At 44.0% G+C, this 26439-nt stretch overlaps 1 pseudogene; it reads left to right on the forward strand.

Annotated features, from left to right (window-relative positions):
• Positions 1–7181: 7181 nt before the first annotated feature.
• On the forward strand, positions 7182–26134 carry LOC134379174 (translocating chain-associated membrane protein 1-like; annotated as a pseudogene).
• Positions 26135–26439: the final 305 nt, after the last annotated feature.

The raw sequence follows: 26439 nt of genomic DNA on the forward strand, positions 1-26439 counted from the left end.
GGGACAGCGTGGTGTTGACAACACCAAGTCAAGGATTAAGATCCCCTTACCTGTCATCTTAAAAAAAAAAAAACTCATTAAATTTGTTTTAAAAACCAAAGATATATTAAAAAATGAAATCTGGTACAGCGTGATCTGGGTCCTGCCTGATCCTCTTTCTAAATATCAGAAAATCACGGGCAGGAGGGCATTTTCTTTATTACTTTTCCTCTGTCAAGATATTCCAGCACAACTTCTCTGCTCCCATTACTCTCCATTGGAAAGCATTTCCTGTGTCTTTAGACGGACCTATGCCCGGCCCAGTGAGCACAGAGCAGGGAGATGTCCAGCAGGGGAGGCGGAAGCTCTGCAGAGACCACACCGCTGCTGTGCGATCCAGCAGCCTGGCACAGTGTGCACAGAGCAGAGAGATGTCCAACAGGGGAGGTGGAAGCTCTGCAGAAACCACAGGCCCTGTGGGGCTGCCACTAGACAATCCAGCAGGTAGGCTTCACTGCCACCACCTGGCTACATTCCCAGCCTGGCCCAGGGTGCACAGAGCAGGGAGACGTCCAGCAGGGAAGGCAGAAGCTCTTTAGAGACCACACGCCCTGTGGGGCTGCTGCCGCACGATCCAGCAGGTAGGCTTCACCGCCACCACTTGGCTCCATCCCTAGCCTAGCCCAGTGTGCATGGAGCAGGGAGACGTCCAGCAGGGGAAGAGGAAGCTCCACAGAGATCACACACTCTGCGGTGCCTCCGTGCATCCCAGCAGCCTGGCCCAGCATGCGCGGAACAGGGAGACGTCCAGCAGGGGAGCTGGAAGTTAGGTATAGATGGAAGTTATCTGAACATAATTAAAGCCATATATGATAAACCCACTGCCAATATCATCCTGAATGGGGAGAAGATGAAAGCTATTCCTTTAAGAACAGGAACTAGACAAGGATGCTCACTCTCACCACTCCTATTCAACATAGTGTTGGAAGTACTAGCCAGAGCAATCAGAGAAGAGAAAGAAATAAAGGGCATCCAGATTGGAAAAGATGAAGTCAAACTGTCCTTGTTTGCTGATGACATGATCCTATATATTGAACAGCCTAAAGCCTCCACACTTGGAGTTGATAAAGGATTTCAGCAAAGTAGCAGGATACAAAATCAGCACACAAAAATCAGTAGCATTTCTATTCTCCAATAGTGAACATGCAGAAAGAGAAATCAAGAAAGCTTGCCCATTTACAATAGCCACCAAAAAAATAAAATACTTAGGAATTGAGTTAACCAAAGATGTCAAAAAAAAAAATCTCTATGACGAGAAGTACAAACCACTGCTGAGAGAAATTAGAGAGGATACAAGAAGATGGAAAGATATCCCATGCTCTTGGATTGGCAGAATCCACATAGTGAAAATGTCCATACTACCCAAACTGATATACAAATTCAATGCAATCTCCATCAAAATTCCAATGACATTTTTCTCTGAAATGGAAAGAAATATCCAGATATTTATATGGAATAAGAAAAGACCATGCATAGCCAAAGAAATGCTGAGCGAAAAAAATAAAGCTGGAGGCATAACACTACCTGACTTTAAACTATACTACAAAGCTATAATAACCAAAACAGTATGGTACTGGCATTAAAACAGACACACTGATCAATGGAATAGAATAGAGAATCCAGAAATCAACCAACACACCTACAGCCATCTGATCTTTGACAAAGGCACCAAGCCTATACAGTGGGGAAGAGACTGCCTCTTTAGCAAATGGTGCTGGGAGAACTGGATATCAATATGCAGGAGAATGAAAGTAGATCTATACCTTTCACCATACACTAAAGTCAACTCAAAATGGATTAAAGAATTAAATATACACCCTGAAACAATACAACTTCTTAAAGAAAACAAAGGAGAAACACTTCAGGAAGTAGGACTGGACACAGACTTCATGAATACGACCCCAAAAGCACGGGCAACCAAAGGAAAAATAAATAAATGGGATTATATCAAACTAAAAAGCTTCTGCACAGCAAAAGAAACAATTAACAGAGTTAAAAGACAACCAACAGAGTGGGAGAAAATATTTGCAAAATATACATCTGACAAAGGATTAATATCCAGAATATACAAGGAACTCAAACAACTTTACAAGAAAAATAAAGCAACCCAATTAAAAAATGGGCAAAAGACCTAAATAGGCATTTCTCTAAGGAAGACATACGAATGGCCAACAGACATATGAAAAAATGCTCAACATCACTCAGCATTCAGGAAATGCAAATCAAAACCACAGTGAGATACCATCTCACCCTAGTTAGGATGGCTAAAATCCAAAAGACTCTGAGTGATAAATGCTGGCGAGGTTGAGGAGGAAAAGGAACTCTCATATATCGTTGGGGGGATTGAAAAATGGTGCAGCCTCTATGGAAAATGGTATGGAGGTTCCTCAAACAATTGCAGGTAGATCTACCATATGACCCAGCTATCCCACTGCTGGGAATATACCCAAAGGAATGGAAATCATCATGTCGAAGGTATACCTGTTCCCCAATGTTCATCGCAGCACTCTTTACAGTAGCCAAGAGTTGGAACCAGCCCAAATGTCCATCATCAGATGAGTGGATACAGAAAATGTGGTATATACACAATGGAATACTACTCAGCTATAAAAAAGAAACAAATACTGCCATTCACAACGACATGGATGGACCTAGAGAGAATTATATTAAGTGAAACAAGTCAGGCACAGAAAGGGAAATACCACGTGTTCTCACTTATTGGTGGGAGATAAAAATAAATAAATAAATACACAAAGAAAAACGGGGAGGGGAGGGAAGAAAACATAACAATTACAATTCCTTGAATTTGACACTACAAGCGAACAGAAAGGACATTGTTAGGAGGGAGGGGGGAGATGGAGGAGGGAGGGAGGATTTGGTAATGGGCCACGATAATCAACCACATTGTATATCGACAAAATAAAATAAAATAAAATATATATAAAAAAAATGAAATGTACCTGCATAATCATCTGTCAGATTAAATTAGGGATCATTACCCAAAGTATCCACTATTATGACTTCCATTACCCAAGATTTGTTTTGTCTATTTAAAAAATTTATGTAAATGAAATCACACAGCATATATTCTTTTGTGTGTGACATTTTCCTCTCAACATCCTGTCCATGAAAGTTATCCATTTTTTGTGCAGCAGTAATTTTATTCTTGATCTATTTCTGTACAGTGTTCCATTTGTGAATAGCTCACATCTTACTTATCTTTTCTTGCATACGTTAATCTATTATGTTAATTGACATGTAACTTCAGCCTGTGGGCCTGTACCTGTCATGACATCTAGTGAGTCAGTACAGTTGACTTGTACTTTCTGCATAGCAATAACTTAACTTGTAAGTGAAAGTGAGTGTGAACACAAAAATATGAGTATATCTCCTTAAACAGGAATAAATATATTACTAACTCATCTTCCTCTTAACTAAATTTTAAAAATGCCAGCAGCCACTCCAATTCTATCTGACATGGAATGTGTGATGGAATGTGACATGGAGAGTGTGATGGAAAGAGTATTAGAGTAAAACTGGTGATCCTAGTTGATTGTGAGCAAATATCTTACTTTTGCAAAATTTTCAAAATGACCAAGTGGACACATTATAAATGCTCCTGCAAGCGCTATGGAACGAGCTCATGCAAATGAGGTATTTTCAAGCTTAAGCTTCCTGGAAAATTTGTCTTTGAGTGGGAGATAATACATTAGATTGGCAGCCAGACTGTCATCAAAGGTCAGCTTTTGCCACCAAGAGTTGGTCTAACATTGTCACCTCCTCAGGCTCCAGACAAGAAATAGTCAGGTAATGGAACAGCTTGTATGACATCAAGGAATATTGTTGAGCTAAATCATGCTATCCTCCGAGGGCAAATGAACTTTCCATCAAAGGGCTGGGGGAACCCCAGGTTGGGTCAGGAGGAGACCACACCCTGCCCAGGCTTTCCAGATCTAGACCTGTCCCACCTCAGGATACTTGTTTTGTCCCTCCTCTCACTGCACTGTTGTGCTGCCTATGTCAGCCTCCTCTACCCCAATAACAGAGGGGTCCCAGCCCTACTGTGAAGTGTGGGTGCTCAAGAGCTCAAGACCAAGAAAGTGCATCATTTGTGTGGAGAGAGATCGTCAGTGGGGAGGGGCTTAGGTAAGACCCATGATTCACCTCCCCCAAGTCATTATCACACTAAGACCTACCCAAGAGCCAGAGGCCAGTCTGCTCCTCACCTTCCATGGTGCCTGATCTCCTCCTGATGAGCACAATGACAATGACAATTGGAACTAGGCAGATGAAGACCCCTGGGATGATATGCAGTTAATGGGATAGATGAAGACTGGTGGGCATCTGGGGCCTTTAATGATGGCACTAAAACAAACAAAAATGCACAAGCCCTGTCAAACCTAAAAATACTTTCTTCAGCACCTGCTTTCCCCAGGCAGCATATGGGCACCTCTCATACTTTACTGACTCACTATGTGGCAGCCACTCTACCAGGTATTAGGGTATAAAGATGAATAAGGTTGTGTCTTGTCCCACCTCCTCCTATTTCCATTGAGGGAGAAAGACACATGTCCCTCGGGTTATCATACAATCTGACATGTTCACTGTGGTTAGAACTTTTGGGAGGGTGATGCAACGGGTGCTTAATTCTGTCTGAGGAAGTTGGTGAGGCTCATAAGAAGTGACATCTGAGCTGGCTGAAGGGTAGCTGGAAAAGAGGAAGAAGAGAAGGGCTGGAAGTTTACATGAGGCATGTGGACTTGGAGACCATTTAGAAGTTCTGTGTGACTGGATCATTGGGTCATGGTCAAGGAGGCTCCTACACTGAGGAAGAAGCACAGGGATGTGGGGTGAGGAAGAGAGGAGGGTGGGCTGTAAGGATATAGCCATTACTGACTGTCCAGATAGCAAGCCCATCAAGAATTCAATCGATTGGGCCATCGAATGTTCCATCACACACACATGCTGACATCCACACAGGGAGACCTTTAAAGAGAGCTTCCACACCTTCCCACCCTGCTCAGCTACCTGGCAGCTCCAGCTCTTCAAGTTCTCCAAGTTCTTCAAGAGTTTCACCCCAGTTCTCCAAGAATTCCCTGAGCCAGTGACTACAGTCTCCTGTTGAGATCTTCCTGAAATACTCTGCCAGTTCCCTGGCATTCTCCCACTCCTCCTTGATTGGTCTGGCTCCAGGATTAATTACTGACCAGTTCATGTTCATTGCATCAAGAAGGAGGGACAGCTGTCCAGTGAAAGTGAACTGCCAGGATGCACCAGTGCATAGCTCTGCTTCATGCTCACAAAACACCTTGACCTTCAGAGTGGGAGGACCTGCAAGCCACATGCAAAGCCATCATCCTTGACTCTTGAGAGACCAATCACCTCCCAACAGGTCAAATTGTTCTCTGCACATTTAGGAGCCTGCATCTTTTCTCACCAACTTTCCCCTTCTTACCCATTAGGTCCCATGTGCCTCTAAGTTTGTGCCAGTGTTCAGTTCTTTAACTCAATCAAATACATCTAATGTCCCCTCCCTACCTGTGCTCCTCTCCTTGCCCTGCTCTGCTGACTGTCTCCATCTCCCCACCTGGTCCCGCACTTACCCCAGGTCTTGTTATTCTCCAGTCTGACTTTAGGCAGAATCACCCTGAGCTCTCGCCCTACTTCTCCCAGGGTTTGGGTCAATTCTGTCCATGCCCAAAGACATGACCCAAAGGTTTGACCTTGTGGCTGTCACTGAAGGAAATGCTTTCTGTCCACTGAGCCCTGTACTTCACACCAGGGCTGTCTAGGTCTGGATTGAGATTTGACAGTGAAGTCAAGGCAAAGAGAGTGAGCATCTGTGAGAGAAAAATGCAGGTGAGCCCAGAACAGGGAGAAGCGGGCCCATTAGAGCCCACACTTCTGTGACCCTGAGATTCCCTCAGAGGACCAGCCTGGCTGTGCAAGGAGTCTCCATCCCCACACCCCATCCCCACCTGTGGATCCTTAGTCCTATCTCACCTTTTCTTGTCTGAGGTTAGTAAGATATTTGTTACTATGGATCCTTTGGGTGCACCTAGTGTTACCAGGAGGATCCATCTGACAAATAGTTTTAGTAACATCTCCAAGTGCTGAGGTACCAAAAATATAAGACTGTGTCTTTCCTCCCAGGACTTAATATCTACCTGAAAGGCAGGACCTTCAACAGAAAGGAAAAAGAGGCCTCACAGGACACATGCCAAATTCCTCATGGGTCCGGGTGGTCAGGAAAGCCTTCCTGGAGTGGAAGGCAGAAGGCAGAGCAGGGGATGGGGAGCTGCCACCCGGCAGCACAGCACCTGCTGGGTGCCTTGGGCTGGGATCCCCACGAACCGGGAGTAACATCCTGGGAACCTCTCCAGCTAAACCACACCCTCACCCCATCCTTAAGAGCAAGTACCCACTTGCCCAAAACCGGTGTGAAGCCCCAATCTCCTTCTCCACCCTCCCCACCCTTCTCCCTTCTCCCCCAGGTCTCATGATCCCAGGACACTCACGGCCCAGAGTCTTCCAGGTTTCTAACAGCAGCAATAGCAGCAAAAGAAGACATGCAGTGTGAGACGCCAGAGGCATTCTTGAGCAGATTTTGGCGAGTAACAGGCAAGACGTAGCTGAGCGTGTGCACATACACCCCCACCTGTGGGCGTGGGAACTGCCCAAAGTCTTATTACAAGAAAAATCTTAGGGCTGGCAGTTTAGCTCAGTTGGTTAGAGCACAGCCTTGTAATGCCAAGGTCAAGGATTTGGTTCCCCAAACCAGCCAGCTGACAAAAAAAAAAAAAAAAAAAAAAAAAAAGAAAGAAAGAAAGAAAGAAAGAAAGAAAAACTTTAGACAAATTAAGTTTATCAGCATCTAATAAAGCAAGGAATGATCTGTGAATCTGGCAGCCTCTAGAATCAGAACAGATTCAGAGGGACTCCACTGCTGCTGCCTGGCTGGTTAAGATTTACATATAGAAAAAAGGAAGTGATGTACAGAAAGCAGAAGTGAAGTACACAGTTGATTGCCTGTAATTGACTGCGACTTGGCTACTTGTTAGGAAAGAGAGGAGCCACAGGCACCCTCCCCTGCCTGGTAGAGGGCAGGAGCACACCAGGGACCCAGGACGCAGGCAGCAGCCATGGGTACCTCCCCTGCCCAACAGAAGGTGGGAGCATGCCCAGGGACACAGGCACAAACCACAGGCACCTCCCCTGCCTGACAGAGGGCAGGAGCATGCCACAAACACCAGTTCCAGGCAGGCGGCTCATCACAGCCACTGCCACTTCAAAGGCAGCTCACTGCTGCAATAGCAGCCATGGCCACTGTGCAGGCATTAACAAGAACATACACCGGGAAGAGACTGCCTCTTGAATAAATGATGCTGAGAAAACTGAATACTTTAAGTAGAAGAATGAGACAAGACCTCACTGAAGTTTAAATCCCCACTGTAACTGCTGATGATGGGAAATTCTATTATGGTAATTGGAAGGTGGGGCCTTGAAGAGGTCATCAGACTGTAAGGCCGTATGTATTGAAGTGAATGGATTCATAATGGTGGTCAGGGGCATGCTTTGCAGGGCTTTACGAGGAGAGTGAATGAGGAGGTTAGTTTTTCTCTCTTTCTTCTGCCATTTTCTGCCATGTGAGACCCCTGCATAGCTGTAAAGCCATCACCAAAGATGACTCACTAGATGTGTTCCCTGGACTTTGGACTTCCTAGCCTCTGAAACTGTAAGCAATAAATTTCATTTTCATACAAAGTACCCAGTTACAGGTATTTTCTTATAAACAACAGCAATGGATTAGTACACCCTTGAAATGACTGAAAAGGTATTCTGAGCAACAATCTTAAGGAAACTCACTGAGATACAAGAAATATCTCACACAATATAATAAGAAAAAAAAAATCCAGGATATGAAGGAAAAAATTTACAAAGAGATTAATACCTTAAAAAAGAATGTAGCAGAACTCATGGAACTGAAAGATTCAGTCAATGAAATAAAAAACACAACCGAGAGCTTAGGCAGCAAGCGAGAGCAAGTGAAAGAAAGAATTTCTTTTTTTTTTTTTTAAAGAGATGACTGGTAAGGGGATCTTAACCCTTGACCTGGTGTTGTCAGCACCACACTCTCCATGTGTGCTAACTGGCCATCCCTATATAGGGATCTGAACCCTTGGCCTTGGTGTAATTAGCACCACACTCTCCCAAGTGAGCCACAGGCCGGCCCTGAAAGAAAGAATTTCTGATCTTGAAGATAGTCTTTCTGAAATAACCCAGGTGGACAAAAAAAAAAAAAAAGAATTTTAAAAATAGGAAGAAAATCTAAGGGAGCTTGCAGACAATGTTAAGTACACAAACATTCAAATCATGGGTGTTCCAGAAGGGGAGGAGAAAGGAAAAGGCATGGAAAACCAATTCAATGAAATAATGACAGAAAACTTCCCAGGTATAGGGAGAGATATGGACCTTCAGATACTGGAGGTTCAATGATCCCCTAAAAGATTCAACCCAAAAAGATCCTCTCCCAGACACATAGTAGTCAGACTGGCAATGCTCAAAGACAATGGGAGAATCTTACAAGAAGCAAGAGAAAAGCATCAAGTCACCTAAAAGGGAACCCCTTTCAGACTAACAGCAGACTTCTCAGGAGAAACTCTACAGGCCAGAATAAAATGGGGTGATATATTCAAAATACTAAAAGAAAAAAATTGCCAGCCAAGAATACTTTACCCAGCAAGGCTATCCTTCAGAAATGAGGGAAAAATAGTGTCTTTTCAGACAAACAAGAACTTGGGGAGCTCATCACCACACAACCAGCCCTATAATAAATCCTCAAGGAAGTCCTGCATCTGGAGTCTGAAAAATGATAATCACTACCACGAATACACAAGAAAGAACAAAGACCCATTGGTAGAACAAAAATGCAATGAGAAAGGGAAATAAACTAAATCTTAGCATCACAAAAAACTATAATGATAATGTGATAATGACTGTGCTTTCTGATTTGAGTAATTTTGGTCTTCTCTCTTTTTCTTGGTCAGCCTAGATAAAAGTTTGCAGATTTTGTTGATCTTTTTAAAGAATCAATTTTTGGTTTTGTTAATTTTTTCTATAGTTTTTAAAAATCCCCATTTCATGTATTTCTGTTGTAATCTTTGTTATTTCCTACTTATATTCGCTTTTGGTTTAGTTTGCTCTTCTTTTTCTATTTTCTTGAGGTAGAAGTTTACATTACTGATTTGAGATTTTTCTTATTTTTAATTTAGGTTTTTACAAGTATATATTTTCCTCTAAGCCCTGCATGAGGCCTGCAGCCTATAACTTTTGATATGTTGCACTTCGACTTTTATTTCAAAATACCTCTAATATCCCTGTGATTTTTTCCTTTCTGCCCATTGTTTATTTAGGGGAGTGTGGTTTAATTTCCACTCATTTGTGAATTTTCTAAATTTCTTTCTATTATTGTGATCAGAGGACACATTTTCTATTATCTTAGTCTTTTTAAATGTTTTAAGGTTTGGTTTGTGGCAAAAAAAAAAAAAAATGCTCTGTATCACTAACCATCAGGGAACTGCAAATCAAAACCACACTAAGTTATCATCTCCCCTGTTAGACTGGCTATTATCCAAAAGAAAGAATAACAAAGGCTGGTAAGGATGCAGAGAAAGGGGAACTCTCCTGCACTGATAGTGGGACTGTAAATTAGTGCAGCTATTATGGCAGACAGTATGGAGTTTCCTCAAACAACTACAGATAGAACTGTTGTATGATCCAGCAATCCCAGTGCAGGCACAGCAAGAGAAATACTGCGTGTCCTCATCATAAGTGAGAGCTAAACAAAACAAAACAAAAATAAATAAATAAAAAGAAAGAAAAAGACTAAAAAAAAAAAAAATTAAAGAAATCTTTAGGCCAGACTTAACAGTTCCCCCTTTTTGCTCAGCCTCTCAATTTTGAGAGATTGACCACAACTTTCGGCACTGCCATCATTCTGTCGTCATTAAAAATGGACTTACTTGATCTCAAATCCCACTGGGAAATAGCACAACAATGGGTTTTATAAGGTGGGATCAGGAAAACAGAACAACAGGAAAAAACTGATTAGCATCAAGTTACTTTTTCATATGGGTTAGAACAGAGGGGACTTCCTTGTTATGCTGGAACCTCCTGTTTTTAGGAGAAAACAAGTTGGTCTGTTTTGAGATCTATCTGCTTTCTTAAAATTTTAATTTGATTATGTGACACTTAATATGAATGACTCCATTTTGGATTGGTCTTATCTGCTGGGGCACTAGTGCAGGAGCTGAGTCTAAAACAATGGCCTCATAATTTTTGTTTAAAAAGCCCCCTCTTTTTTGGTTGTGTGGCAAAAATTTAGGGTATTAGTGCCACTTTCAGTTACCATCATTTTAGGTTTCCAGTCTCAACACATTATTTATAGGTTACAGTGTCCTCATGATCACACATTTCTTTGACTTTTTATCACTCCATTCAAAGAGAGACCATTTGACATTCCACAGATGGGTGCATTGCAAACATTTAAAACTTTCGAGAGAACACAGCACACCAGGGGGACTACTATTTTGACTATCAGGAGGATAACACTAAGCTTTTGAAGTATGCTCCTTAGCCAAGGTCCCCATGAAAGAAACAAAGCAAAATGAAATACATTAAAAAATAAACCAGATGAAGAGTCTACCCATTTTAACCATTTGTTAATCCCCTGCAACTGAGTATTTATAATACTCGATGTGTTCATCCACGTGCAAGAAGTGTCAGCAACTGCACAGATTCTTCCCTGCTCATCCACTGGGCAATCTAGAGCACTTCTATCATCTAGCACAGCTTTAGCACCTAAAGAACTTAGAAAGTCTGTTGTGTAATCATAGACTTTGCAGTAGACTCTGCTATGGAGCCTATTGTGAGGGATAATTTTTAAATCATTGCCTCATGGAGGCACACTGCTGCCACCACCACCTCGGCACCCTGCCGGGGCCTGAGGCATGAAGCTGGGGGGAGCTAAACCCAGCTGCAAACAGGTAAAGAGCACCCCAAAAACACCATTTTCACATGGGTAGCCCACCATAGTCACTGCAGTTGTCATGGCTACAACAAAAGCGGCTAGTCTCTATAGCAGCAGTCACAGCCACCATGCAGATGGCACACCAGACTCTCAACTGCATTGACACAAGGGGAGGCATCAGTGGAGACCAAAAATAAAGAGAAGAGCTCATCTGTCTCCAAAAAGCACACTCGAGAGTAAAAGAAGCAGCATCTGATTTACCATAATAGGTGAGGACTCGATCACACCTGTCTCAGTACCGGACAGATCATCTAGGCAACAAACCAACAGAGGAACAGTTAATCTATCAGATGGAGAGAATGAATCTATGGTCATTAGAGGAGGGGAGGAGGAGCGGGGAGGAAGGGACATAAAGAATAAGTATGATTTGTAACAATGAATATGCTAATAAAAATAAATTTAAAAAATAAAAAAATAAATCATTGTCTCATTTATATTTGCTCTAAGCCATGGAAAACAAAACAAATGAAAACCTAACAAATGATGCCCATCCAGAAGGGTAATGCCATTCTCGCAATGTTCTCTTTAACCTATGATGCAGATTAAGAGACGTGAACTCATGTTCCGTTTCTGACTGATTATGAAACAACAAAAATATTATTAAAATTTCTAGCCCACATTGCTCCTTCATTTTTCATCTATCAAGGTTGCCCATTGTAAGGTTGGCTGCAAAATCCTCCACAAATAAAACTATATCTCATGGGTGCACACAAGGCCCTTTCCTCCCTATTATTTATAAATGCATCACTCGGGCTGTGAGGAGCAGCTGGGGGAGGAGGTGGCGGCAGCAGAGTCAGTGAGTCAGTGACAGGAGTGGACGGAGCACCTGCAGGCGGCCCCACCCTGGCGACTCACAAGAACAGCACCAAGAGCCTCCCCAGCCCACCCTCCAGTCCTGAGCCACGAATTCATCCTGCAGAATCACGCAGACATCGTCTCCTGTGTGAGGTGGTGTTCCTGCTGGGGCTCATGTTCAAGGTAACAGCAAAGCTTGTATTGTTCCTGTTACTCTGCAGTACCATGCTACCCTCCCTGCAACAGAAGAACAAGCTCCTGAATCAGCGTCCCTTTATTACTGTGGTGTCAAAGATTTGGCTACAGTTTTCTTCTACCTGCTAGTGGCAATAATCATTCTAGCCCTAACCGAAGAGCATGTGTTGCATAAAATTAAGAGGTGAATGCACTTCTCCAAAACGAAACACAGCAAGTTTAATGAATCTGGTCAGCTTCGTGCATTCCACCTTTTTGCTTGTGTTTGGGGCACATTCATTCTAATCTCTGAAAACGAGATCTCAGACCCAGCTATTTCATGGAGGGCATATCCCCATTATGTGATGACTTTTCAAATGAAGTTTTTCTATATATCACAGTTGACTCACCAGTTTCATGCTTTTCCGATCTCTACTTTCAGAAAACCGAAAATGAAGATATCCCTCATTGGCTTGTCTATATCGGTCTTTACCTCTTCCACATTGCTGGAGCTTATCTTTTGAACTTGAATCATCCAGGACTTGTTCTTCTGGTGCTGCATTATTTTGTTGAATTTCTTTTCCACAATTCCCGTCTGTTTTACTTCCACGATGAAAACTATCAGAAAGGATTTCCTCTGTGGGCAGTTCTTTGTATTTTGGGGAGATGTCTGACTTTCATTCTTTCTGTCCTCACTGTTGTTTTGGGCCTGGCAAAGGCAGAGCATGAGAAGATGTATTTCTGGAAACTTCAGTGTGTGCGCTGTTAGAATCCCTGGCACCCATCTGCATTACCCAAGCATTCATGATGTGGAAGTTCATTCATTTTCAGCTTCGTAGGTGGATGGAACATTGTACTTTTCAGGCACCAGCTGTGAAGAAGAAGCCAACAGTGAGTAAAGGCAGGTCCTCTAGAAAAGGAAGAGAAAATGGTGTGAATGGAACAGTAACTTCAAATGGAGCACACTCTCCCCGTAATACAAAAGAAAAATCTTCATATGAATTATAAACTAATTGATTAATGTCCTCAAAGAAATCTGGCTTTTTACAATACCTTTTAGCGTTGGGGCTTTTTCTGTTCCTGCAAATACAGTTTGTGCTCTTTGATTCTTGCTATTTTACAGTTTCACGCATTTTTTATAAGGGCATTTGTGGGGAGGATGCTTACTATGGGTGAAAAAAATATTTTAGCTTAAACTAAGTTACCTGCCTTCAAAATAGTTTAGGGAACACCATCATATTTTATTTTGTGTTTTAACTTTGAGCATTTTTCTAATGATTTGAAGAAAAAACATTTTACAAAAATCCCACATATCAGTGATACAATTTCTGGCTCTCACCAGTTTTTCATAATATTATCAAGGTGGCCTGTTTCTACAAGGTCAGATTTTTTAAAGTTATCTTTCAGGGTAAAATGGAAACACTATGAAGAGTTGAAATTTAATGTGTTTTCAGTGTTCTCTAATTTTTTAAAGAATTTTTGCAGCCTTTACACCAGGAAAAAAAGATTTGTAAAATCACCAAAATAATGCGTGTTTTACTTTATAGGTAGTGGCCATTAGTGTTACATCCCCACTAAAAAACAACAACAACAACATACTATGGTTACAGCATGTGGAGATTTATTGCCACATATCTTGAATCAAAGTATCTGTGTTAGTCCATTTTGTCCTGCTATAACAGAATACCTGAGACTGGGTAGTTTATGAAGAACAGAGGTTTATTCAGCTCATGATTCTGGGACAGCTGCATATCATGTGGGGCTCAGGCTGCTTCTGCTCAAGGTGGAAAGCATCAGGCAGCTGATAGGTACAAGCAGATCACAGGGCAAGAGGAAGCAGGAGAGAGAGGCAGGGAGGTGCCAGGGTGTTTTAAATAACCAGCTCTCATGGGAACTAATAAAGTGAGAACTCACTCAATACTCCTACCCCCCAGGGAAAGCATTAATCCATTCATGAGGGATCCAACCCCATGACTCAAACAGCTCCCAACACTACCACACTGGAGATCAGATTTCCACATGAGTTCTGGGAGGACAAAAATCCAAACTCCATCAGTATCTTATTAACATAAAGTACTTTTGAAGTGAAATCTTTCTTGTGCATTTTTAACACTTGTAAACTGGAAATCAGAAAATATTTTCTATGAAGAGGGAAATCTGACTTATACAGCCCTTTTTGATATGTTATTAATAATGATTCTGAATGGGGCTTGTCATAAGATCGATATGCATGGCAACTTAGAAAAATATTGTTTAGTCTGTAGCCCCTTTAAAGAATAATGCCTGCTTGATTTATATCTATAAAAACTGTATCAGGTAATTTTATTTAGAAAATGTTTAATGCACTAGCTTTAAAGAAATTGAAAATTCAGGTTAATAAATAGTCTTTCAAAAGACAGTGCTTTATGTTATAACTATACCTGTGGTCCCATCTTTAACTGAGAAACATTTATCTGTATAAAACATATTTTTGGATATATATATATGTATATATTATATATATACATATCTCTACAGAAAGGCTCTCAAAAGGATTTAAGTAAAATATTTGGTTCTCTTTTCTATAATTATCTTTTAAAATCCTTATAGCTATATTTGGTTTATTGCTGTCTTCAGAGTATGTAGTAGATTGAATGTCTCCCCAACCTCACTGAAGCTTGAATTGTGTCCCCCAAGTTTTATGTATTAGAAACTTGACCCCACTGTAACTGTTCAGGGTGCAAAATCCTATTAGGGTAATTGAAAGTTGGGGCCTTGAAGAAGTGAATAGATCGTGGTGAGTGGATTAATAATGGTGGTCAGGGGGTGGTTCTGAGGGCTTTAAAAGGAAGATCACATGAGAGGTTAGTTTCTGCTCCACCATTTTCTGCCATGTGAGACCCCTGGATCACGGTCACCACCACCAAGAACCTCACCAGATGTGTTTCCTGGATTTCAGACTTCCCAGCCTCCGAAACTGTAAGCAATTAATTTTGTTTTCTTGCAAATTACCCTGTTCTAGGTATTTTGTTATAAGCAACAGAAACAGACTAATATACACAGCACATGTATTTCTCCTTTCGGTGTTGACATCTCTTTTTCCCCATTTCTCACTTTTGTTGCCAGCTAATGCTTGTACCACTTTTAGGGAAAAGTTGCAGACCTGTTAGGTCTGCAGTTGAAGTTGCCATGTTGCTAGACAGTTGTGCCTTCTCTTTCTAGCTGTTTACCTATTTTCTGGAAAAAGCAGAAGCTCTCTACAGTGTATGGAGTTTCAGTGGAACCAAAGTTTTGCCATTAGAAACTGACTTTACATTGAACTATACATTGAGAAATCAATCAGAATAAAAATTTTTACTTGCAAAAAAAAAAAAATAATAATTCCTTGGAATGGTGAAATTAGCAGTTTCTAGCCAAGGGTCTCAGGCAAAGTTATTACAGGTTAAAAGAGCTCTATACCACCCTGGCACGTAGATCAATTAGCAAGAAATTCTTTTTGGGATTTTGGTGCAATTCTAATTGTAGCATTATTCTGCAAAGTGACATAGGTAGGCGTAAGTAAGGAAAAATGAAGAGAAATAAGAGTTTCACGATTCCAGAGAAGTCTTGATCTGTGACCTTGGGAAAGTTGTCCATGTCTAGGATATCTGAGGACAAACCTCCCTGGTTAGCTCTACCTTAAGGTCTCCTATGGGCGTGCAGTTTCAAGAGTCTGTAGGGGCCCTTGAGCAGTGAGATGTGAACCCAAGGTTCAAGGTCCCAAAGTTTTGCTGCAGTGTGAGTGGCAAGGGTGGTTTTTCTCTGATATCCTTTCCAGAAGATCTAATCTCTGGGTTTTAGATCGTGAAGGGTGTACTCAGTCGGTGGATCATAAACAGCTTCTTCCACCTGGTAAAAATACAGTTTGGCATAATGCATTAAAACCTTGCAGCATTTAGTCATATCAGAGTTAGGAAAGCAGAAATATGTGAGGCTCATTTAATAGGGGCATACGCCTTCTAGTAAATATTTCATAAGGGGTCAACTTATATTTTCCACTTGAAGTCGATCTGATTGTCATCAATCTACAATACCTTTGACCAAGACAATTCAGTCAATCCAGTCAGCTTTGCCTCATACTCTTGCATCTACAATACTTTATTTAACTGTTTTATAACTTTTCCAGTGGAACAAGTACCTTTATCACTGGAGATTTTCTCCAGAAATGTCCCATGAAAGAAACACATTCTTTCAATAACCTTTTAGCTAGTATTACAGCATTGGCCTTCCTGTATGGGAAAACTTCTAGACAGCCAGAAAACATGCATCAAAAATGGGAATTGAATGAAGTCCCTTTATAACTGTTTAAATGACCCATCAGGTAGCAGAAATGTACCTGAAGTTTTGATTGTCTTCCTAGAAATATGGGTTTGACAAACCAAGCATTGGTCGTAAACCATTTCAGCAATTTTAGAACAGTTACCACACCAACTTTTTAAAAAATAATTTGGATCATGTTATCTCTCCCATGATGAGTCATGGAGTGCAGAACTTTTAATAATAACACTTTAAGGACTCAGGAAGGACCAGATGGCCATCCAGGCTCTCCATGAGTCCATGCTTAACATTGGAGATATATATATATATATATATTTAAATACAATTTTGTTTCTCCAATTCAGGTGCATTGCATTGTTTATCAAGTGGGTTATCATAGGTAATTTGACTTGGATTATGGAATTCATTCAAATTGTGTATGTTGGGCTGGCTGTTTAGCTCAGTTGGTTAGTCTTATAACACAAAGGTCATGCGTTTGGATCCCATGGGAAAAAAATGTGTTTGGAAAAAAACATTGCATATCTTAACAATTTCAGTACAGGCTAAATTAGCATAAAAATCTGCCAAAGTATTCTCTTGTTATTTAATTACTTCTTGTTCTGCTTGATGTTGGTTAGCAGTTTTATAAACCTGTGAGTTTTTTCATTAGAGATCAGGAAATTCTTACTTAGTGCAATAACATTTAAGGTTATGAGAAATGTGTACTTGTTCAGAGTCCTTTCCATCCTTTTGTGAACCTCCTTGAAGACACAACACTTTAGGATTATAATTGTAAAAAGCCTTCAGAAAACACATCAGAATTAAGCAATTAACTGTGACAACAAAACTTGAAATGGTTATGACTAAAGATGCAATTGACAAGAAAATTTGATTATTTCTTTGACCCATGATAATTTAACAATTATAATTATGACTGATAGCATACCAATATATATTAGAACTGTAGAAATTTCATACAATTTTGGAACATGTATTAATACTATATCCATGCAAATATAACTCAAAAAAAGGTTAAGCATCATTTTTTGACAGTAATTCCCATATAACTTAATATATCTTATAAGCCTGTTTATTGTCTCTCTTTTGAATGCTTTAGGAACCAAAGTTAGTTTGAGGTCAAAAGACATAATATCGATTTTGAAATTTGATTTAGGAAAACTGTCAAATATGTCAAAGGTTGAAAACACTTGATCAAAATAGAATCACACGTCCCTGTAAAATAATAGACATTCATTTAGCCAAAGTAAGATTTCAAAAAGCAAAAACCTTTACTCTTTGATAGAGAGGATACTCAGTTATGCAAATAATCAAAAGACCTAATAAATACTACATGAGGGTAGAAAACCAAAGCCTAGTTTTCTATGAGTGTTTGATATAATGCTCAATTTTTAGAAAAAATAATAATTCATTAAAAAATAATTTTAGCCAGCTCAATGACATAAAATTTTTACAAGATTCATCTTTTACAAACTTTTATAACCTTTTCTCTTTCTCATTTTGGAACAACCAATCATTCTACTTTAGGACAAAAATTACCCTCTTTTTTTTTTTAAACTAAAACATCTTTAAGTAAGCCTCATGTACCAAAAACATGTCTTACTTTTCTCACATAACTGGTTTTAATTACCATATATAAATTAGAATAATTGTAACTCTAGCAACCTTAACTTCCAGTGAAAACGCTAGGAAGTAAACAATTACATGACCTAATTACCTCCCAAAGGCCAGGAATGTACATTTCTAACATGTCTTCCAGGTGGTTCTTTGGCTGTTAAGGTCAAAGAACCTCAATTTGAGAACAATTTCCACCTCCTGGCCTGGAGGAGGGGCCTTAAATCCATCCTGAGTGGAGTCTGTTCTGTACACATCCAGCGCTCGAGAGTGCAAGGAGAGTGACTCAGGTGCTACCACCCTACAGTGCTGGAAGGTGGGCCCATGAACTGGGTGAGTGCGGGTGTGTGCCTGTGCCTGTGTGTATCACATAACCACCTCCATAACGGGGCCAATATTTCCTACAGGTATGATCAAGCACCTTGCTTGTCCTTGGGTCCTGAAATCTATTACGGTCCTACAACTGAAGAGAAACAAGGAGCTGCCATGTGGACCTTGCAGAGCTGACAAACAGGAGTGGTCCTTCCACCCTTACTTCCCTCTGTGTTCGTGAATCACAGGTTGGCCTGAGCCTCCTAAAGTCCAAAGACAGACTGAGGTTTTAAAATAAATAGGATTGGATTTTTTAATCCCTGAAAGTGAGTCAACAACCTTTTTGTGGCAGTGTGCAGGGTTGGCTCTCTCTCTCAGGGCACACTTTTGGGTCATTTAAAGGTCCTTGCCTGTGTTCTGCCTGGGAGGTGGGTGGGGGAGCTGGGGTGTGGGGCTCTGGGCCGCCCTGACTCTGCTGGTGTGGGTCTGCCTTGGTGGAATGAGGTTGACAGGGAGGCAGCTGGGCTGTCCCTCTGTTTCTGCCTCTGCTGGAGGACACCGAGGAAGGGTTCTGGGTCCTTGGACTTCTAGCCATCCCCTCCTTGTCCCAGCTGCCTCCTGGTCCTCGGATCATGGTTTCACCGCTGGGGCTGGGGGTGCCCGAGAATGGACAACGTGAGGCTGAGAATCCTCGACAGGAGTGGAAAGAAGGATGAGAGAGAGACGAGACAAGAGGAGGGGGCAGGAAGGAGGTGGCCCAGGAGAACCAGGAGAAAGCCCTGTCCCCAAAATTGGCGAGATGGGTAACTGGTGACCCCGAGCTGGAGAGAGATGTGGATCTGAGTGGTTGGCATGCAGGCACAGGATCCACGGAGCCACCTCCCTGTGCTTCCTTTTCTCCCAGCACCCCTCATGTCCCTCTTGGTTCCCCCCCAAACCCCATTTCTACTTTACTAACCTGCCCGCACTTCCTAGACTTTCTCCCCAACTCTCTGCACCCGATCCCCACACTTTTCTCCTTTACTCACAAACAAGCGCACATCCCCCCTCCATTGCGGCTTTGGAACAATGTGTACACCCCACCTTGTGCCAGCTGGAGATGTTTATCCTTCTGCTCTTTGTAGGATGGAGAGGCCTGAGGTGAATAAATTCAGGGTACACTGTCTGAGGAGCAGAAACTGTGTGAGACAGCTGAGCCCCACTGTGCAAACAGACCTACCCACCGTGCAAGCCTGGGAGACACCACCTGGCCACTGCCACAAGCTAATCATTCCAGGGTGGGGTTCCTCATCAGTCTAGCTCAGAACTGAATTCATTATCCATGATCAGATCAAGATCAGGTTCAAGTCCCAGCAACAAAATTCTAGACACAGTTTAATTTAATTTTAGAGTTATTGAAGACCAGTATTTTGTGGCATGTATATTTATTCCTTAGTAATGTATGGGACGGTTCCCCATTTTTACCAATGTTTAGGTCTTTTAAAGGTCATAAGGGTGGTGACGAGGCCCCTACTTTGGTGGATGCTGAAGCCCTCCTGTGGCCTGACTTCTGTGGAGACACTGGGCTGTCCTGCTCTCTTCTGGCCTCGAGCTCCTGCGTCCCGGACTCTGTTTCACTGAACTGAGCTGTTCTTTTCTCTCAACTGCACTCCCATCCACGAGTGGAAGCCAACTCTCCTCCTGAGTCACCACACCCCACCCACTCCCTTAAAAAAAAAATCAAACTAATCCCAAATATATGTGCACGTAGCCAACTTTACTGAAGACTTAGGGGTTACGTGGTAGGGATGCATAGGATTTTTTAAAAATTAAAATATTAGTTGGACCTCTTTCCTACCTCTTTTTTGGACTAAAAGTAAAATATCCATTATTTGACTATGCCCTTCATCTATTAGCAAATTCTGGTTCTAAGCTGCCACCCTGTGTAGCCTGAGTTCCTGCAGTCCTGTCCTATTTGGTCTCTCTATTCTTACTGCTGCTTCCTAAGTGCCTATTGACAACACAGCACCCAAAGTGATCCTTTAAAACTGGAATCACTCATGTCCCTCCTCTGCTCACAACCCTCCATTGGTGCCCCTCTACTCTTCAGAGTAAAACCCAAAGTGACCACAAAGGCCTACGAAGCCCTGCACATCTGCTCAGCTGTCCTCTGCTCTGTCCCCTTGTTCACTCAGCTCTCATGCCCTGATCTCCTGGCTGGTCCTCCAAGCACTGCAGATGCTCTTGTGCCTGAGGGCCTTTGCACTGCCAGCGCCTAGGCCTAGGCTGGGGCTGCTCTTCCCTCAGGCCGGGCTGGCTCCTCCTACACCACCTTCTCAGGCAGCACTCCTTCAAGCCTGTTTAAGCTTGCACTCCCTCTGCCTACCCAGGCAATCCTGAACCTTCTTAATCTGAACTTTTTCCACCTAAAGTAACGACCATTTAAAAGCATACTGTATGGGGCCGACCGTGGCGCACTCGGGAGAGTGCGGCACTGGGAGCGCCGCGACGCTCCCGCCGCGGGTTCGGATCCTATGTGGGAATGGCCGGTGCACTCACTGGCTGAGTACCGGTCACGAAAAAGACGAAAAAAAAAAAAAAAATGCATATTGTATTCCAGAAAATCACCCCTTCTCCAAATCAGCTGATTAGCAAATTTACCTCCATCTGCAACCATAATACCCCTTCCATGTAACTTAACGTACAGGTTCCAGCCAGTAGGACGTGTGTGTGTGTGTGTGTGTGTGGGGGGGGAATTATTCTGCCCAACACACACAGTATATAATTTACAATTCTATCCTTTTAAAATTTCTATCTCCTTCTAGAATGCCATATCCATGAAGCCACAAACCTCACTCAAGACACAGAAAACAGACACATTGGGGAAAATGGGAGGGATGTCAGGCAGCCTCCTCTGGTCCCAGTGTTCACAGCTGGTGCCTCCCACACAAATTCCAGTGGCAGCAGTAGCCAAAGAGATGTGGAGGACAGCGTCAGGTGTCAGCGATATTCTTGACACAGCCTGGGGAGGAAAGAAACTCCCTACCCTGAGCTCCCCTCAGAAAAGCTGCAGACTAGGGTATCTACCACATTATCCAGTGGGCAGACGAAAGACAGACTTGGTTGGTGAAACTCCCAGCCTCAGGGCGTTTCTGTTTGGCGGGGTGCACCGTGCTGTTAGAGGTGTGTCCCACTTTTATTGCTCCGCCCTGTTGTGCTCTGACTTCTGGGCTCAGGCCCCAGAGACTGTGGCCAGGTGTATGACAGCCAGCACTCCCCAGGCTGGGAGCTCATTAGTCACCAGGCTTCATGCATTTTTCTTACCACGCAGCCACCACCTCCAAAGAGTTTCCACCACCTCCAAAGAGTTTCCACACCTGAGACTGCTTGTCCCTGCGATCTTACCTTCTTTGCCCAGCAGAAATCCTTAAAAGCTGCGGGACAGAGCAGACGCCTCTGAGGAAAATCTTGGAGCCGAGAGAAAGGTCCCCACCTGATTCCCACCACCCTCTGGCTCTGGGAATTGCTGGCTCTTTGACTCTCGTCATGGGGGCTCTGCCAGGCAGATCCCTCCTGCTGCTGGTCCCCGGACCCCTCAGAGAACTTCACTCTTCCAGGACACCCCTGCCGGGTAAGAAAGTAGCAAATGTGTTCTTATTGTTCATTGTTTACAATGTGTTAGGCATTATGCCAGTTGTGTCATTTGGGAAGCAGGCAGGAGAGGAGTTGGGAACGCGAGTGTTCACTGGTGGACAAGACCCGTGGGGTAGAAAATAGCGGGGAGAAGAGTCAGCCAGCGGGACGGCCCCTGCCCCGTCCTCGGCCGCGGTGGCACCGCCTGTCTTGGATCCTGAGTAGGGCCGGGGGCCCCGGGACGGTCCCTTGGGTGGGGTCGCCGGGTCGGTTCTTTGCCACGAGGGTCCGGGGGCCGCAGGACCAAGACAGGGGCGCCCGCGGCTGCGTCGCGGTAACTCGGACAATTTCTGCGAGACGGTTCCACACCGTTTTCAAGTGCAGTGACTCGCTGTTGGTTGACATTAACCTCAGTCGACTTTCCCCGAAAGTTCCAAAGTTCCTCGCGCGGGGTTTCGGTTTCGACCCTGCCGCGTCCCCTCCGATTTCTGCGCGCAGGTCCCGCGGCGCCGGCTCGGCCGAGCTCTGGCAGCGGAGCCGGGGACGGGCGGGTGGGGTCGCCGCCGGCGGGAACTGCCTTTTGGGGACGTGGGAGGACGCGACGGGTGCTGCAGGCGAGAGGCGGCTCCTGCGCCACGAGGGCCCGGGAAGTGCGGAGCCCGGCGGTGTGGGACGCGCGTGTAGGGGGACCACTAACTGTCCCCAACCACTCACTAGCAGAATAGCCTTGAAGCGTTTAGATCACATACGTTCCCATCATTTAGGTTTAGCTGCACCGAGGGCAACTGCCCCCAGATCAATCACTTTCGCTGTGTTACGATTTTCTTATCTACATCAAAGGCTTTAGTACTGTGAAAGTTTTCTTGGTCTTTCCCAATCTTAGCATTCCTACGTGTGCTTCTAACAAGTTGGCTATGGCTTAAACTACAGGACTTTGGTCCTACTGTGCTACAGCCTAAACTAAGGACTTTGGTCCTACTGTGCTACAACCTAAACTAAGGACTTTGGTCCTACTATGCTACAGCCTATTACTGTGCTAAGCCTAAACTAAGGACTTTGGCGCTACTGCGCTGCAGCCGAAACTAAGGACTTTGGTGCTACTGCGCTGCAGCCTAAACTAAGGACTTTGGTCCTGCTACTGCGCTGCAGCCTAAACTAAGGACTTTGGCGCTACTGCGCTGCAGCCTAAACTAAGGACTTTGGCGCTACTGCGCTGCAGCCTAAACTAAGGACTTTGGCGCTACTGAGCTGCAGCCTAAACTAAGGACTTTGGCCGTACTGAGCTGCAGCCTAAACTAAGAACTTTGGTCCTGCTACTGCGCTGCAGCCTAAACTAAGGACTTTGGCGCTACTGCGCTGCAGCCTAAACTAAGGACTTTGGTCCTGCTGCTGTGCTACAGCCTAAACTAAGGACTTTGGCCGTACTGAGCTGCAGCCTAAACTAAGGACTTTGGTCCTACTGCGCTGCAGCCTAAACTAAGGACTTTGGTCCTACTCTGCTACAGCCTAAACTAAGGACTTTGGTCCTACTGCGCTGCAGCCTAAACTAAGGACTTTGGTTCTGCTACTTACTGCGCTGCAGCCTAAACTGAGGACTTTGGTCCTACTCTGCTGCAGCCTAAACTAAGGACTTTGGTCCTACTGCGCTGCAGCCTAAACTAAGGACTTTGGTCCTACTCTGCTGCAGCCTAAACTAAGGACTTTGGTCCTACTCTGCTGCAGCCTAAACTAAGGACTTTTGTCCTACTCTGCTGCAGCCTAAACTAAGGACTTTGGTTCTGCTACTTACTGCGCTGCAGCCTAAACTGAGGACTTTGGTCCTACTCTGCTGCAGCCTAAACTAAGGACTTTGGTCCTACTGTGCTGCAGCCTAAACTAAGGACTTTGGTCCTACTCTGCTGCAGCCTAAACTAAGGACTTTGGTCCTACTCTGCTACAGCCTAAACTAAGGACTTTGGTCCTACTACGCTATAGTCTATGGCCCTGTGAAATACATGTGCTTTATTTCTATCTCATCAATGTCAGTATCCTCCACAGCCGTCCCTGTCGGATCCCTGGGGCTCGAATGCTGTGGTCCCCGCGCGGGGTCCCGCCTCCTCCTTACCGAGAGTCTAAGGGGCGGGCTGGGCCTTTCTCGCGTCCCTCCCCGTCCCCGCCACTCCGCTCCCGGTTTCTCCGCTGGGCTGGGGACAACCTGAGGCTGAGAAAACCTTGGGATGGATGGAAAAGAAGGATCAGAGGGGGGACAGGGGACAGGAGGAGGGAGGAAGGGAGGATCTGGAGCAGGAGAGCAAGAAGCCCCTGCCCCGAAAGTGAGGAGACGGCGACACACGCAACCCCTCACCCTCCACACTCTCCCACCCCCTCTCCACCTCCATCCACTCTGCCTAGTGACCTGGGAGGGTCCCAGCTGGTCCCCAGCCTCGCTGTCTTTTCCATCATAGCCAGCCGGGCCGGTGCGAAGGGTTTATCCTCGTGGCTCGGATTTGCATGTCCCTGGTGGCTTGTGATGCTGAAGCGCCTTCTCATGGGCTTATGGACATGTGCGTCCTTCTCTGCAGAGATGTCTGTTCCAACCCTTTGCACATATTTCAACTGGGTTATTTATCTTTATACTATTTAGATGTAAGAGTTCTTTATACATTCTGGATACCAATCCCTTGCCAGATATATGAGGATACTTCAAAAAATTGAAAAATAGAATTAAAAGATAATATAAAGCTTTCCATTTCCTTTCGAAGTATCCTCCTATGATTTGCAAATATTTTCTCCCATTCTGTAGGCTGCTTTCACTTTTTTAACTGTGTTCTTTGAAGCACAGAAGTTTTAAATTTTGATGAAGTCAAATCAAATTACTTTTTTCTTTTGTCATGTGTGCTATTGGCAAACATAAAAAGCCTTTGCCCAATCCAAGGTTGCAAAGATTTACTCCTATGTTTTTCTTCGAAGACGTTCATAGTTTTATTTCTCATATGTACGTCTATGATCCATTTTGATTTAATTTTTGTGTGTGGTGCAAGGAAGGGGTCCAACCCCATTCTTTGCATGTGGCTACCCAGTGTGGGTCTGTGGTCCCAGCACCATTTATTGTAGTGCAGGACGCTACCACCCAACCTCCTATCCGTCTCTCCTGCACTCGGGGTCGGAACTGCATGGGTCTGAATGGTTCTCCCAGGTGTTTCCCCTAATGAAATCCAGCAGGTTAATCCCATCTTGGCATCTGCTTCTAACTAACAAGTGGATTCATCAGATGAAATTATATTTAATTGTATTTGACATTCTGATTGTAACTAACATCCAGCATATCCTCTAATACATCAAAAGTGATAAACTGTATTATTTGATCGTTTTGGTCCCTCAATTCTTCTGTAAATTCAGGTGGTTGATTTTTTTTCATTCTGTATGAGTAGTTTGGGTGATGCTGTGAAGTAAAATGTTTTGTCCAGCCATAGCTGCTGATTGACTCCCAACCTCAACCTTCCTGGACTCCTTGCCTGCCCTCAACTCCTGCCTAAGACCCTGGGTGGGCTCCTGGGCCCAGAAGGGAGAGTTCCTACTAAGCACACTGTCTGGGGTTTCTCAGCTGCATCTTCAGCCTCCAGACAGGAAACACCTGTTTGCCCAAGTGACTGAGGAAATCCTGGATTAGCATTCCTGGGGTGACCCCTTCCTGGACCCCCCATCTTAGAACTGACTCTTACTAAGGGTCCTGTATTTCCCTCCACGACCGACGCCTGCCCCATGAAGCCCACATCAACTTCCTCCCTCCTTTACCACATCACAGGCCGTGCTGGCTCAGGACTCAAGCTGGTCATAAGTGGGTCTGCCCCCTACTCAGGTCCTCATACCCCCCGATGGGAGGGCCTAAAGGTCCCAGGGGGAGCCCTGTCAAAAGAGAGGTGCCCGAACCCTGGTTCCCCTGGCCTTTGGTAGGGTTTCAGGGAAACATCCTTCTTTCTCCTTCTCCTTCAGCCTCCCCTCACCTGGTAGCAGCACACACAGTTCTGAGTGTGACTGTCTCTGCCCCACCCCACCCATTCCTAGTCAGCTCAGCTGGGGACATGGAACACCAGCAGCAGCTCAGACCCCCCATCTCCAGAGTCAACTCTGCTCAAGGCAGGGGATGCTCAGCTGGCTCAGGATCTGGCATTGCCCCAGGGCCCAGCCAGGATTCCCAAGGGTCTAAGGGAGCCAGACTCCTTCTAAGCCTCATCCTAAACAGTCTCTACTGTCAGCATTCTGCTATAACTGCTGTGACCCAAGTCACTTTCCCTGAGAATATAGTCCTGAACTCTAACATTTTCTGTTGGATGTACAAACTGATCGCAGCCCCTTCTTCCTGGAATTAGACCTAATCTGCTCTGCTCTAAGCCTTTTGACTGGAATCTCCTCCCCATGGACATATCATGTGGAGCTCCCGCACTGCTCTCACCTGACTGTGAGCACTACCCAAGCCTGTGCTCCTGCTGTCTCCACACCACCCGCCTCTGGGCCCTTCACGAATAGGAATC

Source organism: Cynocephalus volans, chromosome 5 (genome assembly GCF_027409185.1).
Source record: "Cynocephalus volans isolate mCynVol1 chromosome 5, mCynVol1.pri, whole genome shotgun sequence".
NCBI classification, from domain to species: domain Eukaryota; kingdom Metazoa; phylum Chordata; class Mammalia; order Dermoptera; family Cynocephalidae; genus Cynocephalus; species Cynocephalus volans.